The 23,306-nt window shown below is 40.5% G+C and overlaps 1 long non-coding RNA gene and 2 pseudogenes across 1 annotated transcript; 1 reads left to right on the top strand and 2 right to left on the bottom strand.

Moving 5' to 3' along the window:
* Window positions 1-4,732: 4,732 nt before the first annotated feature.
* LOC103432710 (peroxisomal ATPase PEX6-like) overlaps window positions 4,733-23,306 on the bottom strand; it is a 30,155-nt pseudogene continuing 11,581 nt past the window's right edge.
* On the top strand, window positions 10,791-12,147 carry LOC139194596 (uncharacterized). Its single transcript, XR_011579590.1, has 5 exons — window positions 10,791-11,024; window positions 11,108-11,205; window positions 11,289-11,386; window positions 11,470-11,567; window positions 11,743-12,147. It is a non-coding gene; the product is annotated as an uncharacterized lncRNA (long non-coding RNA).
* LOC139187620 (peroxisomal ATPase PEX6-like) lies at window positions 19,165-21,698 on the bottom strand (annotated as a pseudogene).

Genomic DNA, 23,306 nt, shown 5'->3' with positions numbered 1-23,306 from the left:
CAGTTGGCGAAAATCGAACCTAAGATCTCTCACTTATAAAAAAGATGAATACTACCAGACCATAGTACTAAGTGGCAATTAAAACTTATTATTAGTTTCTAAACATAAGAGAAGGGTAGAAACACGTAATTTGTGAATAGATTTAGTGCAAAAAAAAGTTCGAGAGCTGCTAGATCCACTCATAGTGTCCTATTTTCCCACCTACATTATAATCTCGTCAACCATAAAATGTTAAAAATTAAAATACTGTTTTCCACCTGCAATTATTCTTAAGATAACCTTTAATATGATATTCCCCACATGCTATTGTTCCTAAGAAATTAAAACACCTGCTTCCAAAAAATAAAAATAAAATAAAAAAATAAACACCTACTATTATTCATAAAGTTGGCTTGCATAAGCGTGCAACAAGTAATTAAATTAAATTGTGAAAAAGAAAAACCAATGGGGATATGAAGTTTTTTTTTTTTTTTTTAACAAACGATATTATTTACACCAAGAGAGAGAGAGGGTGGGTTTAGTGTCACAGCCCGTCCCGGGATTTTATTTATCGAGGACGTGAAATGACGGGATTGCCCTTAGTGGTTACTAAGGTATGTGTGTGTGACATATTATTGGACTAAATACATACATTCCTAAACTTTTGGAAAAATAATTTAAGTTGGATTAAAGTTGGTATGTATGTTTTGTGTGGTTAGGGATTTTAAGAATTTGATTGTGACTTGTTTTTGGGTGGACCACACACACACGGGACAACCCTCTCTCTCTCCTTCCCCCGTGCTCTCTCTCTCTCCTCTTCGTTTTAGTCTCTATCTCCCTCTCGAAATTGTACGGACAAAGGCCAAAACCCTCCAATCATCACGGATCGACACCAAAAAGGTAAGGTTCTTCATCCTTTCGACCTCCTGAGTCGTTTGGTACTAGTTTTAGAACAAGAAACCTTAGAAATCACGTTGAAAACCCGAGGTCCGATTTGAGTACTGTTCATGCATTCGTGATGTGTTGATTTTCAAGGAATTCTAAGCTTATAGTGAGCTTAGTGAGGTCATAAGGAAGTTCGGAGTGCTTAGTTTGAAGGTTTTGGACGTCGGGATCGTTGAGTTCGAAGTTGGCCGGTTTTCTTGGAATTTCTTCGGTGAGATTTCGTAGTTTTTAGAGCCTTAAAGTAGTGTAACGTGATTCTACATGCTTAGGGCTTCATTTTGATATAAAATACGTGAAAAATGGTTAAGAAATGACGGAGAACAAGAAGATTGAAAAATCTCCAGTTTTCCGGCGACCGGCGAACCAGTCCGGCGACTGGAGGTTAGGGGTGACGCGCGTGGACCCATGCCCATCCCAGCGCGTGGGGGCGCGTGCGGCCTCGAAATTTTTTTCTAAAAATACCTCGACGTCCGTGACGTCGAGTAGGTCACTGTGGTATATTCATATACCCAAATTGAGCACCGTATGAGAAGTTATTACGAATTGTCGGTTGTGTGCTTTAAATAATGTTATTTTAGTTGTTTCGCATATAGGTGGTACCTATCCCGAGGACGAGCGCATCCAGGGATGTCACGGGGGTTACGACCCTTCGACTTATCAGTGAGTGGGCAGTTATTTTCTGTATTTACCTATATACTATTGATTTTCCCATAAATTGAATTTAAATGAAAGTATGTTTTTCAAATGCCGTGCATGCATATTATGAATGATATGAATTAGTAATTGATGCATATATATGTGAATTGGTGCTGTGGACGCACAAGTGAGTATCAGGTGAGTTTTATGTTATTCATGTGAATTGTTGATGATGTGAATTATGTTGAGAGCTCATAACCTGCACCCCTGGTGTCAGTGCTTATAGTATTCACCGCACCGCACGCTCACCTTGGATCAAAGTAGGTGCATGTCGTACAGACCATGAGAGGGTTCCGACATGCTAGTCGTATAGATCACTAGAGGTGGTTCAGACTGGTAGGTGACCTTAGATTATGCGCGCAAATGATTGATGAGAGAAGCACTAGAGCGCATTATTTCACCATTCTTGTCGTATAGACTACTTTAGGTAGTTCCGACTTATGTGCAGAGTAGCGCCATACAGGTCACCGTGGTGACTCCGGCTGGGTTGGATATTGAGCTATAGAATTAACCGTACAAGACCAACTGCAGGGTCTCCGGTTGATTCATTATGTCACCTGTTATATTGATGCATTCATATTCTGTCATTGACATTTATAGCATGGCATACTTGCTGGATTTTGATAAATATTGATGTTTTGAGAGATATGAACAAATATTATGCTATTATGTTATTTTCTGGGAAGGTATACAAGTTTTACAGTGAGGGGTTAGAAATGTTTTAAATGAAATGTTTTGGAAAACTTTGGTTTTACTGACCCACTCAATTTTGTTTTGCGCCCCTCCAGGTTCTAGATAGCAGCGTTGGTGGCCCACGAGGATTCCCACGACGTACTAACAGACTACATTAATGTAGGGCTCACCTGCGGGTGTTGTAACTTAGTTATGGTCCTACTTGACTGCACCTAGTATTTATGCTCTGAAATTATGTACTGCACACTTAAACTCACTCTAGCATGCTAGTTGGATATTATTGCTAGTATTTGGTTTTTGTTTATTCGTATTTCTCTTATCTTTTACTTCCGAGTCGCACTTTTGGTTACGTCACACTCACGTGACGGCCAGCACGCATTGATTATAGGATCGGGTTGTGTCATTTAGCCTCACAATGGGTTAGCAATATTGTGGTTCAAGTTTGCATTTGGCAAAAATCGAACCTAAAACCTCTCACTTACAAGTGAAGATAAATATCACTAGACTAAGTGTCAATGGGGATATGAAGTTGAATGACATTAAAAGATATTTCTCTCACCTCTTTAATGTAAATATATCGTTACATATATTGTATAAAACTATGCCACAAATATGAAGAGACCCACATAATGGGTTGGGAGCATTTACATAAATTATCCACAAGATACCAGTTTATGGTCTTCTAGTTAATTTCGTTATCACAAATGCAATTTTTTTTTTAATTCCATACTTATGCATGGTGCTTGCTTTTAAAGTGAAGTTTTTAAATTTTATATATATAAAAAGCCATTATTTGAATTAGTTAACCTCTTTGCTATAGGAAAGCCCCATATACTATATATCAATTATCATTTTTTCACAAAGCACTTCTAGCTGCGAGAAAGATTTAGATGAAATAGGTTCACCGCTTTCATAAGCTCCTGAACTAGTAATATAAAATGATGTGTAAATCGTTTTTTGTATGAGTTTATATTAATGACGTGAAACGTCACAATAAATAATATTTTATTATTATTGAACAATATTTAAATAATAACGATATTCTTATCACATTATTATACCCCCATCTTGTAACACCTTATATAAGAGAGACTTTGACTCCTTTAATCTGATAGAAAACTTGTTTCTTTTGTGCCAAGAATTAGCACCAGACACGATGACTTGAATTTACAAGAGAATTTCTCATCCACGTAGCAAAATATGGTGGATCAAAGTTACGACACGTTATCACTGAACCAAAAATTTGACGAAAAACTCAACGGAAGTATTAAAGTATTAGAAAATCAAAATTTAGGTATAAAAACGAGACAAGAAAAATTAAGAGTAACAAAGTGCGAATTCCCAATACTTGAGAGTAATAAAATGAGAATTATTATTATAATAATAATAAATCAATTTCTAACCGTACAAGTACTGTTTGTATTTAATTTTAAATAAAAATATTTAAAATAATTTATAATCGTACAATGTACGATAAATGAATATAATTCATGAATATGCAGAATACTGTAAAGAGAACCCAACGAATGATTCGGATCCGAAAACTCCACCGTGAGAATGTAAGTCACGAAATACACGAGGCAGTTGGCGTGAAGGGCCCACACTAAAGCAGCATGCGTTCTTTTTCTTCCTAAAGTGATGTCTAACTCACTAGAAAAAGTCTCGAGTTTGACTTATCCTATTACCCGATGATTGCACTAACTGGGAAGAGGATTCTCTCCAGAGCTCAGGATGAGAATTCTCCTGACCAGCCTATCTGAACCGTTCATATTTAATTCAACAGTTTCAGCCTATCTGGACCGTTCATATTTAATTCAACAGTTCCAAACAGGAAGATTCTCTAAAAATTATAATAATTGCAATTGTTGGATTAAATTTGAACAGTCCAGATAGGCTGGTCAGGAGGATCCCCATCCTGAGGTCGGGAGAGGATCCTCTTCCCACTAATTGCACTTTCAGATTCAGATCACCAAAAACTCATCATCTTGTTTGGCCAAAAAAAAAAAAAAAAAGCTGGAAGTGCTTATAGATTGAACAAAACACTTGCATTTTTATTAAAAATTTCAATTTGATTTTAATAAAGTGCTTCTAAAAAAATACTTTTAAAGAAGCTATAGTTTGATTGATATTCTTTTTGTGATTCTATCATGTTGTTTATGAAAATGTATCAAATTGTCATTTGCAAATATCGATACATGACTAATTGCAGGTAAAGAGTTGAATAATTTTACGTAACGTGAAGTAGTGGAGATTAATGATAATAATCCAGTTGGAAACAAATATCAGCCAACAAAAATCTACTAATCAACGGAAAATCCAAACGGAAATCAGTAAGCAGTAAAGGCATATGATTTTGCAGATATTTTCGTCATAGTAACAGAATATCTGTGAGAATAAAGACATAAGAGCTCCAGGACGATTTTTAGGGGCCCTTGAAAGCCGTAGATATCCATATTAGTTTTACAAAAAAAGAGGCAATAATCGGGGTCTCACGGGTTTTTAACAGGTAATGAGATAAAGATCAGACTCATTAATAGATCGTGTCGGTTAATGAGTCATGCAAAAACTTACCATGTCTAATCTTTAGACTTGACAAACAAGTTATGTTCGTGTCGTTTACGTGTCATACTCATTATTTCATAGATAGTTCGATAATAATCTGATTCGTTAACATGTTAACTCGTCTGTCATGCAAGAAATCGTCAAGCCTCCCGCTAATGAGAAGCATGTCTTTCTCCTTCTGTGTATAGTTGGTAGAACAAGGTTTGTGGAATACACTCCTTGCTAATTATGAAAGCATATGCTTGGATTTGTGCTCTTTAATTTGACCATCCAAACGCCAAACTGCAGCATAAATAGCATTTTTTTAGTATTTCCAATTGACAAAAGAAAAATAAAAGCATTTTAGTATTATAAATGGAAAAAACGAATGTTTTGTAAAGTTATGATATGATATTGAAACACGGTTACATGATATAATAGCAACTCGTCGTTTGCTATAATACAGAAGAATAATAAGTTTATAGTTTGAATTCATTTTTTTTTTTTAACAAATGATATTATCTACATTAGGGGAGAATGGATGAGCTTAGTCTCACAATAGACTAGCAATAATATGGTTCAAATTCGCTTTTGGCGAGAGTCGAACCTAAGACCTCTTACTTACAAATGAAGAGAAATACCACTAGATTGTAGTACTAGTGGCTTGAATCCATTCTTAATCAACCTAGTTTTTTCTCCAGTTCAATTTGTATTTTGGTCCAAATCAACCTCATTTTATGTAGACCTTATAATATCTTATGCTCGAAGTCGACTTGAGGTTAACCAAGTTGGCTAGCCAGTATACTCGAATCCTTTTCTCTTAGTCTAGATTAATTTAAGGATAGACTACCGTTTTGTTTTCTTTTCTTCAATACAACAATATTGTGGAGCAGAGACCCAGAGGTGAGCCGCATAATTTACCAATTATAATTAGATGTCCTACTTGTCATATGAGTCATACCTAAAAAACCTCTACAAAAAGTACATGATCCAATGAAGAAAATAGTCCTAATTAAAAGCGACCAATTTGGTCCAGGTGAAACTTTTTTTCAGTGTGCAGGAATACAGTCCGCTACACCAAGTGTCAGAATATAACAACAACAACAACAACAAAGCCTTTTCCCACTAAGTGGGGTCGGCTATATGAATCCTAGAACGCCATTGCGCTCGGTTTTGTGTCATGTCCTCCGTTAGATCCAAGTACTCTAAGTCTTTTCTTAGAGTCTCTTCCAAAGTTTTCCTAGGTCTTCCTCTACCCCTTTGGCCCTGAACCTCTGTCCCGTAGTCACATCTTCGAACCGGAGCGTCAGTCGGCCTTCTTTGCACATGTCCAAATCATCGGAGCCGATTTTCTCTCATCTTTCCTACAATTTCGGCTACTCCTACTTTACCTCGGATATCCTCATTCCCAATCTTATCCTTTCTCGTGTGCCCACACATCCCACGAAGCATCCTCATCTCTGCTACACCCATTTTGTGTACGTGTTGATGCTTCACCGCCCAACATTCTGTGCCATACAACATCGCTGGCCTTATTGCCGTCCTATAAAATTTTCCCTTGAGCTTCAGTGGCCTACGACGGTCACACAACACGCCGGATGCACTCTTACACTTCATCCATCCAGCTCGTATTCTATGGTTGAGATCTCCATCTAATTCTCCGTTCTCTTGCAAGATAGATCCTAGGTAGCGAAAACGGTCGCTTTTTGTGATCTTCGCTAGATTGCTCCGGTCATTAGTGTGGATAAGTATATAAATGGATAGAGATAGGAAAGCAAACACAAGATGTACGTGGTTCACCCAGATTGGCTACGTCCACGGAATAGAAGAGTTCTCATTAATTGTGAAGGGTTTACACAAGTACATAGGTTCAAGCTCTCCTTTAGTGAGTACAAGTGAATGATTTAGTACAAATGACATTTTCAAGTATCAACCACTTGTATTATGACATTTAGTCTACCAAACCGTATTTTCGGCACACTGAAAAATCTCTCGATCCAATTTCTACATTTTTTTTAAATTAATGGTGTTGATGCACAAAATCAGCGAAGACTTTGGTACAACAGAAAGTGTCAGGTTTTGTGACCTTCGCTTGTTTTCTTCGGTCACTAGTGAGGATAAGTACGTAAATGAATAGAGACAGAGAAGCAAACACAGGATGTACGTGGTTCACCCAGATTGGCTACGTCCACGGAGTAGAGGAGTTCTTATTAGTAGTGAAGGGCTTACACAAGTACAAAGGATCAAGCTCTCAATTTAGTGAGTTCTTGTGAATGATTTAACACAAATGGCATTAGCCAATATTGTGGGGGAATGACCCCTATTTATAGAAAAACTTGTAGCTTTGTCACATTGACATGTGTCATGTTATGATTGGTTCTTGATGTCGACACGTGCTGCGCTCTGATTGGCTTCTAATCTTGACACGTGTCGAGTAGTGATTGGCCTCCTGGTCGGAGGGGAACTCTTCTGGGTCCTTGACAGTATAGCGTTGGCCGGTGCTCGGTAGTTTCGGGATTGGTCAAGTATGGTACAAACAGTGCTCCCCTAAGTTCCCGAGTGAGGGAAACTCCTCGGTTGGGGACTTGCAAGATCCAATCCCTTGAGTAATCACGAAACTTCTAAGTACCGAAGTGTGGTCTGATCTTCATCTGCCCTTCTCTGGAAGTACTTTTCCTCCATCCGGGAATGGTGTATTTAGCTGATGTTGACGCACAAGGTAATGTATCAATTTCACTTGAAGCTTAGTTGTAGTTTCGGGCTTAGTCAAGTGTGATACAAACCCTATAGTAGGAGTCCCCCAAGTCGCCGAGCTAGGAGATCTGCCGAAAGAGGTGACAGACAAGGTAAGCAGTCAAACTTCCAAGTAAGCAACCCAGGATCAGAGGTTTGACGTCGGCTTCCGGTTGATTGTTCTCATTCTCCTTGTCTCTCATTCAACTGCCAGGATAAGGAGAAGCAAATGAATAAGAGATGATATGAGATACTTTTGCTTTTGAAGAGGTAACTTTCCACAGGCTTATTCTTGAACTGTGCTGGAGGGTTTTCTGGTGCCCTTCAGAGTATAAGGCCGACTAAAAAATTTGAGGGTCAAAACAAGTCCATCAAATCTAGAGTACGTTCGACCTTGATGATATGGGATACTTTTGCTGTTGACGGAATAATGAATGTGGTATGGAAAGGTGTCGTGCTGTAGTGATCTGTTTCAGCTCACCGTTGAACCTTCTGCTTCAATCTTTTGCATGGCAGAAGTGGTGTGCAACCTTTGCATTTAAATGGTCCTTCAGAACATTCCTTCATAGTGACTCATCCACGCTTGGCAGCTTCAGTGTAAAGAGCCAATATCTGATCAACTGTCATGAGGTATTTGCCGGTGGAATTCGTGACCTTGACAGCAGTTGAGGATGAGTACTCGAGAGCAATGCTAAGTAAGCAACCAGGCAAAGGCTCCAGGCAGTCAGTTCCAAATTGGAGGTTTGATTTCAGGTTCCGACTGACTGCTCTCTTTCTCCTTGTCCTGCAGGTGTGGACAAGGACAAAGACAAAGACAGGGAGAAAGCATGATATGGGATACTCTTGCTTTCGACCCTGATGATATGAGATACTCTTGTTCTTGGTGTGGCTTATTTGCTGAGGTATTATCGGGGGGAAATAAAGCTGAGTATTTCGAGAGGTTATGTTGAGGGTGCCTTTTCGAATGCGAGAAAGGGTTGAGCATTTTTGCAGGTTTGCCTGTCTGTTGAGGATGGAGGTCAATGTATATAGGGATTTCCCAATAACAAGTAGTAATGCTATTCCTTTACCCTTCTTGGTCACAGCAATGTAGTGGGAGCTGCCAGCTTCACGTGTTTTAATTTTGTCAGAGCACTTTGAAAAAGTGGTATGTGGTATCTGGAAAGCTGATATTACGTGTGAAGATTACAGACAAGCTTTATCTAAGGAAATCTGGCTCTCGAAGTTCTGAGAGTTGTGCCTCTTCGGTTTTGGAACAAGCAATCCCGTCGAGGATCTGACTCTCGAGATTCGGAAAGCGATGCTACTCCGGTTTTTGAGAAAGTAATTATGTTGGGAGTCTTTTCTCGAATGTGAGTAAAGGTTGGACGTTCTTGCCAACCTGTCTTGCCGCAAAACACGGAGGTCGACACACATAGGGACTTTCCAGTTGTCAAGCAGTGGTGCTGTTCCTTTACCCTTATGGGTAATAGTAGGGTAGCTGGAACTTCGAAATTCTCGTGCCTAAACTTTGTCAGAGATCTTTGACAAAGTTATATGTGGTACCCGAGGAGTTGATGGTGCATATGGAGAGCGGTGATTGAACAGTAAGATTCACGTGCTTTCTACTTCACCAGAAATCTTCGACAGATTGCCCGTAATTTCCGCAAAGCTGAGTGTGCATGTGACAGGTGCTGACGAGGCTGAAAAAGCAGGTGCTTCTTCGATTTCTGAGATCGGCCCTCGTGGTCTCTGAGCAGCCCAGCTTTTGAGAAAGCAAACGCCTCTTCGATTTCTGAGATCGGCCCTCGTGGTCTCTGAGCAGCCCAGCTTTTGAGAAAGCAAACGCCTCTTCGATTTCTGAAGCTCCGTCGAGTGCAGATTTTTATAGAGGCTGGCATTAAGTTCCACAGCACACTTGAATCTCTACCAGTAGAAGCTCATTTCTTGCACTTCTAAGATCTTGATTTGTCTGACCTCTTCCTTCTTCAACACATTTGAAAATGTCTGGACCCTCCGACCGTCGTTTTGACTTGAACCTTGGAGAAGAGACAGCCACGCCTTCTCCAGACAACATATGGCGCCCATCCTTCATATCCCCTACTGGTCCTCTTACCGTTGGGGATTCTGTGATGAAGAATGATATGACCGCTGCAGTGGTGGCCAGGAACCTTCTCACTCCCAAAGATAACAGACTACTTTCCAAACGGTCTGATGAGTTGGCTGTTAAGGACTCTCTGGCTCTTAGTGTTCAGTGTGCAGGTTCTGTGTCTAATATGGCCCAACGCCTATTTGCTAGAACCCGCCAAGTTGAATCATTGGCTGCTGAAGTGATGAGTCTCAAACAGGAGATTAGAGGGCTCAAGCATGAGAATAAGCAGTTGCACCGGCTCGCCCATGACTATGCTACAAACATGAAGAGGAAGCTTGACCAGATGAAGGAATCTGATGGTAAGGTTTTACTTGATCATCAGCGGTTTGTGGGTTTGTTCCAAAGGCATTTATTGCCTTCGTCCTCTAGGGTTGTACCTGGTAATGAAGCTTCAAATGATGAACCTCCAATGCCTCCTCCTTCTGGGGTTTTGTCAAGTACTGAGGCTCCGGATAACCACCCTCCGGTGCTTTCTCTTTCTGGGGCTCTACCGACTGCTGAGACTTCCCCTAAGCAACCTTTGTGAAGGCTCCCTTTTGTTTGTTTATTTTGACTCATGTATATGTACATATTTGTGGCTTATCAAAAATATTAATAAATAAGCTTTGCTTCATTTCAACATATTGTGTTAAATACACCCAAGCCTTCTTCATAAAGTTCTTTGAATTTTTGCTTTTGTTGAAACCTGTATTGTTGAAGCTTTGTGAGTGAAGCATGTAGTTTGAGGTAGTGTTCCCTTAATTTCCCGAGTGAGGAAAACTTCTCGGTTGGAGACTTGAAAAATCCAAGTCACTGAGTAGTCACGAACTTTTGAGTACCAAGGCGTAGTAGCATATGGTGGGAGTCCCCCAAGTCTCTAGTCGAGGGAGTTGACGAATGAGGTGTCTTGCTAATAGTCCATGTCGTAAGTACCAAAACTTCATTCTTTTGTTTTCTAAGTGGTAGCCCCGGACTTTTTCTTCATAGATTTTGTTGATGAAGGTTGCTAGGCCCGAATAAGTGGAATTGCAGAAGGTGTAACCGTTGGTGCATTAACATCATAATGGAAGCATCACAATGATGGAAGCATCACAATGATGAAAGCATCATAATGATGAAAACACCATAATGATGAAACATCATAATGATGTTTCTTTGGTGGAATTGTTTTTCATTTCCCCTAACAACCGGAATTGTTTTTCAACATAACACCATCATCTGTAGGTCGAATCACAAAGTTGTCTTCATGAAAGTTGTTCGTTAATTCCTTAACTACAACATATCCAAATTGGAGAGCCATCGGAGCAGTACAACTCCAGAAATCCAGGTATGATGAGTGACTGTTTATCATTTGTCTGTCAACCCGTCAGATTTGTTGTGAGCTTTGAAACTCTATTTTCTCTTGCTCAGATCAGCATGCTTTCTTCATTGAAGTTGTTCCTCAGCTTGTGAACTACAACATATCCAAATTTGAGATCCCTCGGAGCTGTATAACTCAAGAAACTCAGGTATGATGAATGACTGGTTATTATTTTTCTGTCAACCCGTCAGATTTGTTGTGAGCTTCGAAACTCCATTTTCTCTTGTTCAGATCGGTATGCTTTCTTCATTGAAGTTGTTCCTCAGCTTGTGAACTACAACATATCCAAATTTGAGATCCCTCGGAGCTGTATAACTCAAGAAATTCAGGTATGATGAATGACTGGTTATTATTTTTCTGTCAACCCGTCAGATTTGTTGTGAGCTTCGAAACTCCATTTTCTCTTGTTCAGATCGGTATGCTTTCTTCATTGAAGTTGTTCCTCAGCTTGTGAACTACAACATATCCAAATTTGAGATCCCTCGGAGCTGTATAACTCAAGAAATTCAGGTATGATGAATGACTGGTTATTATTTGTCTGTCAACCCGTCAGATTTGTTGTGAGCTTCGAAACTCCATTTTCTCTTGTTCAGATCGGTATGCTTTCTTCATTGAAGTTGTTCCTCATCGACTCTTTCATAACATATCAAAAATTCAGGATGAACTAACGGTTAAATATTTCCAGATCTTCGAAACATCACAACAGCTTCGAAATCTGCAAGAAGCCGACTATCATGTTTGGAGCTTCAACACTGTAATTTCCGTCGCTCAAACAGAAATGGTTCCTTCTTGAAAGTTGTTCATATGCTCAAGAACTATAGGGTGTCCAAAATTCAGCTCCATTGGAGAAGAGCAGAGGTTGCAGAAATTTGATAGATGAAAGGAGGCGGAAGAGGGAGAGAGAGAAAAAGTCTCTTGGGTTGGATTTCTATTTTGGGGCAGATTCCAATTTTTGTAGCACCTTCATTATTGATGAATTGCTTGTACTTTTGTCCATTATGAAATTTGGGACTTTGGCTTGTTGTTGGATCTATTATAATATGTTTGGGAACATATATAAGTGAATAAATAAGAAGGAAAATTTTGGGCCCTTGTGGGTGTAAAACAAAAAATGTTTATGTTTACCCAAGTGTTTTTGTACAAGTTCAAGGGCATCTTGGGTTTTGTGAACAAAATTTGTTTATTTGGAGCAAGGTTTTGTGTTGAAGCTTTGTAGGTGAAGCTTTGGTGTTGAAGCTTTGTGGGTGAAGCTTTGGAGGTGAAGCTTTTCGGGTGAAGCTTGTTGGGTGAAGCTTTTTAGGTGAAGCTTTGTGGGTGAAGCTTTTTAGGTGAAGCTTTTCGGGTGAAGCTTTTTGGGTGAAGCTTTTTAGGTGAAGCTTTTCGGGTGAAGCTGTTTGGGTGAAGCTTTTTTAGGTGAAGCTTTGATGGTGAAGCTTTTTGGGTGAAGCTTTTTAGGTGAAGCTTTTTGGGTGAAGCTTTTTAGGTGAAGCTTTGATGGTGAAGCTTTTTGGGTGAAGCTTTTTTAGGTGAAGCTTTGTGGGTGAAGCTTTGGAGGTGAAGCTTTTCGGGTGAAGCTTGTTGGGTGAAGCTTTTTAGGTGAAGCTTTGTGGGTGAAGCTTTTTAGGTGAAGCTTTTCGGGTGAAGCTTTTTGGGTGAAGCTTTTTAGGTGAAGCTTTTCGGGTGAAGCTGTTTGGGTGAAGCTTTTTTAGGTGAAGCTTTGATGGTGAAGCTTTTTGGGTGAAGCTTTTTAGGTGAAGCTTTTTGGGTGAAGCTTTTTAGGTGAAGCTTTGATGGTGAAGCTTTTTGGGTGAAGCTTTTTAGGTGAAGCTTTGTGGGTGAAGCTTTGGAGGTGAAGCTTTTCGGGTGAAGCTTTTTGGATGAAGTTGTTTTTTTTTTTTTTTTTTTTTTTTTTTGGCGCTTGACACGGTCTTCATTTGCTTGTTTTGTAGTGACTCTTTATTGAATTCATTGCCAAATGGCCTTCATTACATAGGATGCCGAACGGCTATAGCTCAACACTTGTACATCGTGAGTCTATTTGTAGTAGTACTTCAAGTGATCAGCGTTCCATGGATGGCCAAGGGTCTTGCCATCGGAGCTTCTAAGTGTGTAAGAGCCAGGGCGACTGATGCCAATGACTTCATACGGTCCATCCCAGTTTGGACTAAGTGTGCCTTCACTCGGGACTCTGTCGCAGAGTAATCTTTTCTTTAAGACCCAGTCTCCTATTTTGAAAGAACGAAGCTTGACCCTAGAGTCATAATAGTTGGAGATGCGCTGCTTGTAGGCGACATTCCTCAAGTGAGCTTGGTTTCTGTGTTCCTCGACTAAATCCAAGTTGAGGGTGAGTTGTTTGTCATTTTCACTTTGAATGTAGTTCTGGACTCGGAATGTTGCTTGCTCGAGCTCAACAGGGACAACCGCCTCTGTGCCAAAGGCAAGTGAGAATGGAGTTTCTCCTGTTGAAGTCCGATATGAAGTGCGATATGACCAAAGAACTTGGGGTACAAATTCTGGCCAACAGCCTTTAGCTTTGTCCAAGCTGGTTTTCAAAGTGCGCTTGATTATTTTGTTGATGGCCTCAACTTGTCCATTAGACTGGGGATGAGCTGGAGAGGCAAAGCATAAGTTGATGTTGAACTTAGAGCAGAACAACCTGAACTTCTTGTTGTCAAACTGTCGCCCATTGTCAGTGACTATCGCATTGGGAATGCCGAATCTACAAAGGATGTTCTTCCACACGAAGTCTTCTATCTTTGCCTCAGTAATGGTTGCCAAGGGTTCTACTTCGGCCCACTTTGTGAAGTAGTCCACTGCAACGACTGCGTAACAGACTTTGCCCTTCCCTGCCGGCATTGGGCCGATCAAATCAAGTCCCCACTGGGCGAAGGGCCAAGGGCTGATCATAGGAGTAAGAGGCTCTGGAGGGGAATGAGGAATAGTTGCATATCGTTGACATTTGTCACATGAGCGGGATACTTTGATGGCATCCTGGTGGAGTGTTGGCCAGTAATATCCTTGGCGAAAAGTCTTGTGTGCTAGGGACCGAGATCCAGCATGATCTCCACAGACTCCCTCATGTATTTCCCGAAGGACGATTTCCGCCTCGGCAGGCGTAAGACACCTTAAGTATGGCAGGCTAAAACCTCGCTTATAGAGTTGATCATTAATGATCAGGTAGCGGGTAGACTTGTATCGAATTTGCTTAGCCTGGACTTTATCATTTGGGGGACTCCTGATATGTCTTTGCCTCGGCGGAGGCATGGTTATAAGCCTGCGCCATCACATCAGAGTAAGTCTTCCAAGTATTGGCATTGATCATGTATTTAAAGAAACAATCACGTAGGCCTGCCGTGAAGGCTTTGAGGGCAGTCTTGTCGTCTGCCTCGGCACACCGGGAGTATTCATGGCTGAAGCGGCCAGCATACATACGTAATGACTCGTCTGGCTTCTGGCGGATAGTGTACAAGTCATCTGCAGAGTGCAAGCGATCGGTTTGGAAAATGTGTTGGGAAACAAATAGTTTCCTCAATTCCTCAAATGAGTCTACCGTCTCAGGTGTAAGACGACAATACCAATTTAGAGCTCCACCAGAGAGGGTGGAGGGGAAGAGAAGACATCGCTCTTCGTCGGTGTGCATCCGGTATGCCATGGTGGACTCAAAGAGGTTAAGGTGCTCAATCGGGTCCTCTTTTCCAGTATAAAGTTGCAAGCCAAGCTTTTGCTTTGTCTTTGCTTGAAGGGGGGTGTTGAGGATCCTCCTTGTAAGAGGGCCAGGCCTGGGTTGGTTCCAGTCAGGTATTTCAGCCTGACGTTCAGCCTTCAACTTGTTTACTTCCTCAAGAAGTTGTAGGACAAGGGGGTCCTGAGCGGAGTTATGTGTCACTGGAGCTTTCTTTCGTAAATCTCCATCTCCTATTGGAATTAGGAAGGTTTGATCAAGGGCATGTGATTTTTCCCTGGACTCGCTGTACTGGCTTCCAGGGTATGTTTGTCGGAACACCTCTGAGTCCCCTGTACCCTCATGTCTCTCTAGGACTTGTTGCCCCTTCCCCAAATTGGTGGCCGGTTTGGGCCGTGGCAGGGGACCGAGTCTCTCAGAAATCCTTGGGTCATTAATCTTTGAGCTTATATGGATGGAATTCTCTCGACGTTGCTTCAGGAAATCCCGACAATCGCGAATGACGGATTTCGATCCTTCTGCCCCTTCAGCAAAGAGGTGTCTCCCTCCACTTCTCATGGTTCGGGTCGAAGCAACTGGGTTAAGAGAAGCCTCATGTTGATTATCAAGTCGAGGGGTAATATGTTCCCTATCAGGGATATCTATGTCGAATGCATGTGACCCTCCATGTTGGAGGGCACCCAGTTGATGGTTGACTTCCACAGGGGCAACAAGCTCGCGTGTCTGAGCTTGCCTAGCTTAGTGGAGTGTCTCGAAGAGCTTCTCATATTGCTCCTGGAGGACCTCATTCCTCATTGCTATCTTGTTGTTCTGAGCTTCCAACTCATCGACTTTAGCTTGAAGAAGAACTCGTTTTCCTTCCTTCTTTCGTTGTTTCGCACTATGTGCAAGGGGGGTGTCATTCTGTGTGCTGTGGCTTCCTTCGCTTCCCATGTTGGAGAGGGATGCCTGGTCAAAAGAAAGTGTACGAATGATAGAAACCAGCTTGACACAGCTGAAGAGAGTAGGAATAAGTGTCGTTTCCCACAGACGGCGCCAAATGTTGATGCACAAAATCAGCGAAGACTTTGGTACAACAGAAAGTGTCAGGTTTTGTGACCTTCGCTTGTTTTCTTCGGTCACTAGTGAGGATAAGTACGTAAATGAATAGAGACAGAGAAGCAAACACAGGATGTACGTGGTTCACCCAGATTGGCTACGTCCACGGAGTAGAGGAGTTCTTATTAGTAGTGAAGGGCTTACACAAGTACAAAGGATCAAGCTCTCAATTTAGTGAGTTCTTGTGAATGATTTAACACAAATGGCATTAGCCAATATTGTGGGGGAATGACCCCTATTTATAGAAAAACTTGTAGCTTTGTCACATTGACATGTGTCATGTTATGATTGGTTCTTGATGTCGACACGTGCTGCGCTCTGATTGGCTTCTAATCTTGACACGTGTCGAGTAGTGATTGGCCTCCTGGTCGGAGGGGAACTCTTCTGGGTCCTTGACAGTATAGCGTTGGCCGGTGCTCGGTAGTTTCGGGATTGGTCAAGTATGGTACAAACAAATGGTACATGCAGTGGTTTATTTCCTGGATGTACACACTGATATCATATACATTTGATTATATAATAAGAGATTCAAAATCTGAATTCCCCACAGATCATTTTAACCTGATGGGAACTCACTTGGGAGCTCCTTCGAACTGATCACGCAACAACTCGTACTTCCTGAGCTCGGCCATGGAGAGGCACGGAGAAAGCTCCGGTAAGACCTAAGGCGGTAGGAGAAGGCGGTCAGGCAATAATTCAGAAACGGGCTTTAGAGCAGCACTTTGTTTAGTAAAACACAGAAGTATTCACATTTCCCTCAATCACAGTGAAGAGCAATTGCCATACCTTGATAAAATCATCATATTCGACAATAACAGAGTCCGACTGGTCATCTGTGCAAGAAGAATCTGAATCCGAACTCAAAGCCTACACGAAACAAAATGTCAGCACCAGAAAGAAAGCATGAAATACCATCAATACAGGAGCATTCCTTTATCTAGCCAAGTTTATTGTCATAAAAATTTACACCTGTATCGAGTGTCGATAAAAAATGTCCAGGATGTTTTTGATAACACAAGGTCCTACATCGAGCACTCGAAGCTTTTCTATCTTAGCATGTGAAATCCTGGGTCTCTCCAACTCGTCTGTTAACTGGTTTTTGGGTGGATTCCAAATTTAACGGAAATAAAGCATAAACGCACTTGCGCTCTTAATTACCATTTAACACCCCAAATATCAGATAGCATTAACATGTAGCAAGAATTTTAGTTTATCAGAAGTTCAGAACTAAATATCCAGTGTTTGGTGCTGACTTGACTAACCTTGCGCTTTGCTGCATTAAACCAAGCGTCTGCACACAAGGCATACATATCTGCACCAGTGAAATTCGGGGGACATCTCTTGGCTATTGAGTAAAGTGGTACATCTTGATGTAACTTAAACTTTCGGGTAAGTGCTTTGAGGACCCTAGAAGAGATGGCATTAAGAAATGTGAAGAAAAAAGAGCTTCAGCACCCATTTGACATCCGTAATTTGATTATTCTCTTAAACGAAGTATGCATTATGAAACTGAAATTGTGAGAATACTAACCGTTCTCTGTAAGATGCTTCAGAGTTTACTCCAACATAAAGCAGTTTATCAAATCGTCCAGGCCGTAGAAGTGTTGGATCAATCAAATCTGGTCTGTTGCTTGCTCCAATAATAAACAAGTCCTAAGACAAACCAAAAGAAGCATGAGGTATGGTTTCTTTCTGATTATAAGAAAAGAAGATACCAGGGCAATAACCTGTGTTGAATCGTTTAGGCCGTCAATCTCTGCAAGCATCTTGAAAATCAGAAGACTTATCACATCAGAAAATACCAACGGAACCACAGAAAAGATTCTACAGAAGTCATAGGAAAAAAGGAGACCTCACCTGAGAAACCACTCTGTCCATAACACCCCCAGAATCCCCAGAGGCACCTCGAGCTGGAGCAAGAGAATCAAGTTCATAAAAAAATATAACACATGGGTGTGCTGATCTGGCCTGCAAAGTATGTGCAATATCACTTAATTGTGAGTGGAAATGGATGTTCTGACCATAAGATTCTTTCACTGAAGGGATACTGATCATAGTGGTATTCTTTACCTTTTGGAAAATGTCTCTAACATTCTTTTCTGACTCTCCTACGTACATATTGATTAGTTCAGGTCCTTTTACACTGAGAAAGTTCAGGGAACACTCAGTTGCAACGGCTTTTGCCAGTAGAGTCTGAGGTTTGAATAACAAAAATAATGGTGGTCAAACAAATAGCTTAATGTGAGGAAGAGGGCAAAAGTCCTCAAAACAGTTAGAGAGAAACTTACTTTCCCAGTTCTGGTTGGGCCATATAGAAGAACACCAGACCGCTTTCATAAACCAGATGAAAACAAGTCCTTGTGCAGAAGAGGTAGCTACAAATACAACAATACAACAAAAGGGACTGAGTACAGTGAAAGAGACTTCCAATTTCCGAAGACTGTAATCTTGGTAATGAACATACTAAGGCTTAGAGATACAAAGAGCACCTACCTGAACACTATCCAGAATCGATTTCTTCACATCCTCAAGACTGCCAACATCTTCCCATTTCACATTAGGGACCTATAGGAAAAATGACTTAAAAATTCCTTGTATATCATACTCGAAAATTTTCTATGAGATTACTACTTCACTGCTGGCTGATTCTAGCAGTAAAGCTCTTTATTACTTCCCACATAAAGGAGAAAACTCTAAGAAAGGATAAAATATTGAACCAAAGTTAGTCTTGTCTCTAAATTAACTTTGGTGTACCCAGGGCTGATGCATTCCTTTTCTTTGAATGCTCCAATGCCTTAGTCAAGTTGTCTTTCCCCAGAACCTGAGGTGCAACTTCAGAGGACTTACTATCAGATTCCGCATCAGATCTGAGAGATCCATCTGATTCCTCCGACTTAACAGAGTTAATTGGAACATTGCCTTTGGAAATCAAGTTAGCACCAGCATCAGCAATCAAAGCACGAATATCTCTAGGCATGAAACCAGATGTCTGCGCAACTATATCCTTTATAAACTCCTCTGAACCAGTCTGCAAATAACAACAATCGGATCCATCAAAGTGACCAGTTAGGATCCGGTAAAAAAACTACATTGAGTACCATGCGGGGTATCCTTATGTAGCAGATCTTATAACAACTTCAACAAAAATAAGAGTAAATCATAGTTATAAGAATATAAAATACTCAGCCATATCCTAGTGGCTTAAGTTTTTTGGAATAGCTTATGCTTCTATAAACACAACCACACAAAAAAGGCACATAAACAACACATTTACTCACATACATTAGAAAAGAGTTCAAAAGCCGTTTGCAGAGACTGTTGTCACCATTTTCACCCTTTGTTCTTCGGTCTAAGGACCCATACTTATTTCATGGCTAAAGCAGCGTCTAATAGTTGGTGGTAGACCTTCAGAACTGTCAGCAGCTGCAACTAACAGCACCCGATGCCTTCCTATCTTCCCAGCATCCTGCTCATGCCCCAATACGATTTAGGTTACTACAACAACAACAACAACAACAACAACAAAGCCTTTTCCCACTAAGTGGGGTCGGCTATATGAATCCTAGAACGCCATTGCGCTCGGTTTTGTGTCATGTCCTCCGTTAGATCCAAGTACTCAAGTCTTTTCTTAGGGTCTCTTCCAAAATTTTCCTAGGTCTTCCTCTACGATTTAGGTTACTAAGATTAAAATAATAAACAATAAAATTATAGATCAATGGACACACACACAAAATAAAGAGGTACAGAGTAGTAGATGTTCATTCTTCAACTAAGTGTCCCTAAACCAAGATATGTGGAACTAAAACAGTTGCATCTTACAATATCGCCATTATGTTTTTCTTCGGAATCCATGTCTCCATCATCATAAATTGGCTCAGTGAATTCCCTGATAAGTGAAGCCACTTCAGAAGTTATTCCAACTTCTGAAGATGAATGTTTCACTCTTTTTGTGATTTAACTTATATAATGAAACATGACCCTATGAAATATATTTTACAATATATATTTATTTCAATTGTTGTATCCTTGCCGTATTGTATCCTTGTTTTTAGAAATTTGCCGTATCGGCGTACCGTATCGTACCGGATACCCCCACCCGGATATCCGTGCAACATAGATCTTAACCAAGGCAAACAGTTTTTTGGTTACCATTGTTGTTACCAACTGGTAATAGGTTCAATCATTATTGCATACGGTTGCAAATTAGCAATCTTGTTAGAGGCCCTTCCAATATAAACATCAAAGCCACCATGCAAAGAAAACTACAAAAGGAAAAATCAAACTCACCAGCCAATCCATACAGGAGAACTGAAACTCTGAATTTTGAAGATAGTGCTGATGGGCGGTGGTGTAAGTATGGAAGCCAATATTTTTACGGTGTCCCCTTGCAAAGGTGCAAAACCTTGTTGTTCAGCAATCCATAAGTCTGGGGGTACAGAAGAAGAGACACTCCCTCCAAGCACAAGGGCTGTTTGAGAATGATTAACTCGGAGACTGGGGTCGTCTGAAGGTTCCATGGCCACAACCTAAGAATATTAATTTACACCGTGATCAGACTTGGTACACTATAATATATGTGAGTATAAAAGTAAGCAAAGAACAATATTAAGATTCTTTTTTTTTATAGGAAGAACAATACAGGAAAATTACCTTGAAATAGATGTTATCGCTTCCAGCTTGTGACCCTTGTTTGCAAGGAATGCACATTGATGACTTGCAACTCCAATTAATGCAAATACTGAAAATATCACCACTTGCTAGATACCTATCAACTCCTTGTAGAGCCAAATCTATCATTTCTTGACGATCTTCGTATTCAATGGATGAATTGCCTTTAATAGAGTCAAGTGTTCCACATCCCGGTATCTTCACGAAAGAAGCTCTTTAGTGCGAAGCATATCTTGGCAACTGAGCCTGAGGCTCCAACTGCAATCCAACGACAGAAGCCTCAACGTCTTTCCCTCTCACTTCATCGTCCACTCTCTCCAAAATAAGAAGCCAGAGTGTCTTCCCCTCTATGAGCGAGTGATTTGAAGCACAATGTGTGCAGGTCAAGGTTAAATGCTAATAGAGGTGATATATAGGCAACTTCCCGCTTCAACGACATTCGATCATTTTCAGGAAATGCACAACAAGGCAAAACAAGCATTGCGTGGGAAAACTCGGACAAGGTTTGTTCAATCTTTGCAGCGCAGTCACGGTTGTTCGGAGTTTTCAATTCTAGTATAATCTTAAACCCGAAAAATCCAACTATGAATTTCAATTCTTTCCAAAATCGAAATTCGACATTCTATAAAATCACATTATGTATTCAAAATCAATAAATTTCTATTATAATTTATTCGAAAATCGAAATTTCGATAACTTCAGTCTTCAGCTGTGCAATTTGAGCTCGGATTCAAGTGTAAATTCTTGTACTTTCATCAATTTTCTCGCCAGCCAAACAAGAAAGCAGCAAAATTTATATAAATCAACATTGAAATAATTACCAGTGAGCCGGAGGTGATTGAGAGCCGTTTGAGGGCGGGAGTGGAAAGCCCGACCAAAGCAGAGTCGTCGAGAGAGGCCAATTTGGGGCTGCTTGAAATGACCGCTCTGTCCTTGGACAGCCGGAGGATCCCCGGCGGCAACTGCAAGCTCGTCGACGCGTCACCATCGCCGCTGCCGTCGACGCGGTGGCCTTCACTCAGTACGGAATTGATGAGATTTTTGGTGGAAGTCAGCACCAGTGGGTTCCTCCTCCTCTTCTCCACCATTGGAACGGAACCTATAGATACATATCAGGTGCAGATTATATATAATTATATACAGAAATAGCGCGAAATCGATGAGCTCTTCAGCTGCTTCTGCCCTGCGTCTGCGTTCAGTGACGTAGCAGTATAACCGTTTTAACGTTAGCTGTTTCTCTTTTTGGAACTGGAAATTGAATGGGCTTTGTTGCTAATTGGGCTTGTACCAAATTTTCGAACCGCGATTTCCGTTTATGTAATGAGAAATAATAATCACACATCTTTTTAGACTATTACATATCCATGTTTTATTTTGACTGTTGATTTTATTTGACATATTCAATTTGATTGTCATAAATAAGAAGTAGTGTGTAAGAAGTTAAAAAGAGTGTAAAAATCACTTTATGTACGGATTTGGTGAGTTGGTGAAGGCAGGTGTCGATTTGCATTGCTAAAGAGTGCGACGTAACTGAATTTGGAAGAAGCAAGAGGCCATGTATCTGATATGTTACACTTTTTCTTTTATATAAGCGATATTGTGAAGAGAGTTTCAAATACATAATCTCGGTACAAGAATAAACGCTCTTAACCATTTGAACTAATTGTTCGTTTAAAATTTGATTACCACTTTAACTTTGTCTGATGATGCTGGTGGTCGGATATTGGAATTGTTATTAGAATGGTTACATCATAAATTCATGAATTTTTCAGTCATATGTTAATTCATTTTATACAACTGATATTCGACTTTAACCTAACTTAAAATGCGAGAAGAGAAATTTGAACTGAGAAAATCATCCGCTTTGAACCATATCGCCAGACCCACGTCTGCGAGAAGGGAACTCAAACTCGATTGTATTGTGGGACCTTTGGTTGCAAGAATGGGTAAACATTGACTTTGACTTGCAATTCAATTTATAGAATTCAAGAACAACAAAGTAGTCACTGAGCAATTATTTGTGTATTTATTTGTAATCAAACAAAACGAAGGATTTTAAGCGGAATAACAAGAAAAAAAAATGCATAAATACCACATCGGAAAAGCATGTTCAAGCCTCGTGCTTTATATGACCAAATTTATGGGATTTAGATTGCTGAGCTTAGTAACGCAAGCTTACGATCCAATGTGGAGGCAATAAAGGTGGGATGTGGAAGTTGTTAAGTTGGCCTAAGAAAAGAGGAGCAACCATAAGTACGACTAGTTCTGGTAAGAACATATAAAAATTGTGGCTTAGTGAGTCGTCCTGAAGCGCCCATGGCTTATCAGAGCATGGAGGGCTCGGGGCCATGGCTTATCAAAGCATGGGAGGGCTCGGTCACCTCTTTCCCCGCTTCCAACTGACCTCCACCTTTTTTATATTGATTCTCGTTCTTAGAGATGTCAAATCAGCTTATTGGGTTGTTAATAGGCACCCGTTAAAACCAGCTATTAGCTTGTACAACAGATTTAAGTTCTATAATTCAAGCTATGTCCATGGAGGATTTATCCTGGCCCGACCCCGGTCGATCTCTGGCGGGTTAACAAAGTATTGATCAGAGGACTATGATCACTAATGCTTGCCACAGCCATATATATTGGTGATAGGGTTTAAATTGTTGTTATGAACTTATGATTATTGTCTGAAGAAGTTTGTGATCTGGTTTTATTTCATAAATGTATTGGGATTGTAAGTCATGCCGATCGTGATAGATAACACAAGGTCCATAAAATTCTTAAACTCGCTGAGTATAACGGATTAG

This window comes from Malus domestica, chromosome 03 (genome assembly GCF_042453785.1).
Source record: "Malus domestica chromosome 03, GDT2T_hap1".
Classification (NCBI taxonomy): Eukaryota; Viridiplantae; Streptophyta; class Magnoliopsida; order Rosales; family Rosaceae; genus Malus; species Malus domestica.
Note: the sequence above shows the minus strand (reverse complement) of the source record. Positions and strands in the feature narration are given on the sequence as shown.